General features: G+C 47.7%; 1 pseudogene; it reads left to right on the top strand.

The window, feature by feature from the left end:
• The first annotated feature begins 2,479 nt into the window (after positions 1–2,479).
• Positions 2,480–3,346, top strand: LOC132413635 (proteasome activator complex subunit 1 pseudogene; annotated as a pseudogene).
• The last annotated feature ends 453 nt before the right edge of the window (positions 3,347–3,799 follow it).

The raw sequence follows: 3,799 nt of genomic DNA, 5'->3' as shown, positions 1-3,799 counted from the left end.
AAGCTAGTGGGGACCTGCTGTATAGCGCAGGGAGCTCAGCCCGGTGCTCTGTGAACACAACATTGTAAATCAACTATACTTCAATTTAAAAAAAAAAGTATTTGAGATGAACAAGAGCCCGGGAGTCATTCAGCAGGATGGGGATGCTGACTTCCAGCTTGTGGCCCCCATCCCTGCTCTCACCACCCCATCGCCCCCAGCTAAGCACCAATTCCTGGACCACAGGAAGTGGACCTCACACATCATGGTGGCTTTCTTGTCTCCACGCTTAGGCTAATCATGCCTGCACACTCTTCCTGTTTTCTCTGAAATGGCTCTTGTCTTCCATAATTATATATTTTTAAAGTACTTCCTGTGCCTTTGTTCTATTGGTTTGCTTAATTATAAAAAGAGGCTGCCTTTTTTAGATTGAGTTATATATTAGCCTATTGTACTATCAAGTTACGTAACAGATATTATTTGAAACTTAACGGAAATATTGCACGTCATCCCTGCCCCAAATTTCATGATATATCAAAAACTGGTTGCTCAGGTTCATTGATCCACAGTATAGTTAATCCATTCAAGACCAGGGCACTCATTTGTCCTTTGATTGCTCATGAAAATGTCTTTTATTTTAGCGTCTGCCCTGCCAAACACGGATACGTTATGCTACAGCCACTAAGGGAAGGTATCGTAGAAGAATATTTAATGACGATAGAAAAAGCTGGCCTTACATCGTATATAAAATAAGAAAGTGTGTTAGAGCCTCTATTACATTATGATCCCAAATGTGAAAAAATTTGGGAAAATCATCTCTGGTTGGTACATAGGGATGATTTTCATTTTCTTCTGTGTGTTTCTCTGCATTGGGGAGTTTTCTGTGATGAACAGAAATTTCCTTGTAACAAGGGGGAGAAAAGTTTTAAAAATCTTTGGCATTTTGGAAACTTAAGCTCTTCATTTCCTTGAATATCTAGAGAATGAGGAGCCCTTAATTCACAGAAAGACCAGAAGATTCTGCTACTCTCCAGGGGTACTGGAAACCTCCACTGAAACTCTAGGTTTATGGCAGGTGGGAGGTCATCGGTATTAAAGGTTGCGAAGCTGGATCTGGGAAGGACGAGAGCATTCTAAACTAATAAGTCTTCAACAAGCAGGAGAAGCCATATACATCTTCAACCCATGGGCCCAGAAGGAGTGTCATTTGGGGAGCTCATACGTTCGGGTACATCTAGGAGATCAGCCCTCCAGGAACAATCACTGGGTCTTATCGTGGAATATCATGCCTTCCGCGGTGACCCTATGTAACAGCACCTAGGGTTGCCCAAGGAAGGGCCGCACCGAACGATACAGCTGATCAGTGGAATAGGATGACGCAAGACTGACGTGAGGCAGACCGTCCCATCCCATCTGTCAGCTCGAGATGCTTTTAGAAATAACGTTTCCTAAAAGGAAAAAAGAACCCTTCCATGTGTCTACTCCCTAAACCAGGCATTTTACATACAGCTTTCTGTTTAATGTCTGTAGAATAAATCACATCTTCATTATACAGATGAGAACGCTGAGACCCAGGGAGGTAATAGCCCAAGAGCCAGGAAGTGGCAAGAGTTATAACCCACACCTGGGTCTCCAGATCCCATCCAATCCCACGCTTCCCCACCATCTGGCACCCCATCAGCAACGAGATAAGTCGGCCGCACCCCCTTGAACGAGCCCACGTCTCCCAGCTTCAGTTTCTGCCTATAACATGAGGTGAGTGAGTGAAGTGGACTTTGAGGTCTCTTTAGCCTTTGCATTTTACACTTCTTGAAGGATTTTACTCATATACTAGAGTGACAGCTTAACACAGTTTTTAATGAAACGCTACATTCCTTTCGGCATTAACTTCACGTGGTCCCATGAGCAAAGCACAGCAAAGTAAAGACCGGTTATAGGTTCAGATGATAGAGGATTCCAGAAAGCCTAGGATTAGAATTGCATTTCCAGAGGCCTGTGCTCCCCTCCCTGAACAAGACCAAAATGTTGGTGAAATGGAAACATTGCCTGTAGTTTGAAAGTGAGTTTCTGAGGAGTACATTTAATTATGCAGTTAGAGCGCGCGCTCTCTCTCCCGTTCCAAGTTTCACACGATATGTACCGTTTGGGATACACACGTTAACTTTTCATCATGTTGGAATTCTAATTTCCTCCAAGTCTTTGAAACAAGATTCCAAAATGGCAAATGGAATTCCTTCCATCTTTACTTCAATACTAAACTATGATTGAAATAAACGTGTCCGAGTCGAAAGACGGGCGGCGCCGGGGAGGCGGGGCGCCGGGGCGCCGGACACGGGTCTCTCGACTCCTAGCCTCTCTCCCGTCTGCGCCCCCCCGGCCTCCTCCAGAACCCCGACTCCCCAGGAGGGCCACGCGGGAAGGAGAGCGAGTGCTGCTTTCGCTTTCCCTTCCCCGTGCCCAGTCCTCACTCCACGGGCGGCGCTAGACCCCCGCCCCGGCCATGGCCACGCTCAGGGTCTTGCCCGAAGCCCAAGCCAAGGTGGCTGTGTTCCGTGAAGACCCATGTATGTGGTAAGACAGAGACCCGCTCGGGAGCGATTTCCCCAAGAAGATTTCTGAGTTGGATGCATTTTTAAAGGAGCCGGCTCTCAATGAAGCCAACCTGAACCATCTGAAGGCCCCCTGGACATCCCAGGGCCTGATCCACTCAAGGAGAAAGAAAAGGAGCAGCGGAAGAAACAGCAGGAGAAGGAATACGAGGAGGAAAAGAAGAAAGAGGAAGATGACGACAGAGGTGCTCTTTGTGGCCCCGCGAACTGCAACAAGAAGGTCCTCCTGCAGCGCCTGAAGCCTGACAGCAAGGATGTCACCGAGAAGCTCAACCTGGTCACCACCTGGTTGCAGCTGCAGATCCCTCGGATTGAGGATGGGAAAAATTAGGCATGGCTGTCCAGGAGGAGGTGTTTGAGCGATGACCACCCTCCACAGCAAGCCGGAAGGCTTCCACACTCAGACCTCCGAATATTGCTCTGAGCGCTCTGACGCCGTGACCACAGCAGCTGAGCAGCCCCACGTGGGTGATTATCGGCGACGGGGGCACCAGCTGGATGAGGCAGAGTCCTGGGATATCCGGCTGACAGTCATGGAGATCTGCGAGGCTTATACTGTGTTCTACGACAGCATCCTGAAGAACTTCGAGAAGCTCAGGAAGCCCAGGGGAGAAACAAAGGGAATGATCTATTGGCCTCCTCTCATATTCTGTGACGGGTCCAGCAGGGACCTTCCTGACGTTTACAGGGGACTCCAGACTTTTCCCACCTTCTGTCTGTTGAGATTTCTCCCTCACCTTGCCTCCCAGGCACAATAAATATAGTCATACCATTGCGCAACAAAAAAAAAAAAAAAGGAAGAAACTTGTCCAAGCACATAAGAACAAATATTTTCAGTACCTTGTAAGGGTCTGAGTGTGTAAGGTGAGTGCAAAGCAAAGCCGGTTAACGGACTCAGCACTTCAGACAACGAGCCACAGGGAGCGGCGGCGGGTCTTTTGTTGTTCAGGTTACACTTGGACCCAGGTTCGTCTGCTCGTAATCATTAACATCTAGAAAGAAGAGTACATTGTTTTTTAACATCTGTATTGGAGTATAATTGCTTTACAATGTCGTGTTAGCTTCTGCTGTATAACAAAGTGAATCAGCCATATGCATACATACATCCCCATATCCCTCCCTCTTGCATCTCCCTCCCTCCTACCCTCCCTATCCCACCCCTCTAGGTGGACACAAAGCACTGAGCTGATCTCCCTGTGCTATGCGGCTGC

Source organism: Delphinus delphis, chromosome 18, assembly GCF_949987515.2.
Source record: "Delphinus delphis chromosome 18, mDelDel1.2, whole genome shotgun sequence".
Lineage (NCBI taxonomy): Eukaryota > Metazoa > Chordata > Mammalia > Artiodactyla > Delphinidae > Delphinus > Delphinus delphis.
This window is presented reverse-complemented; position numbering and strand designations above follow the sequence as displayed.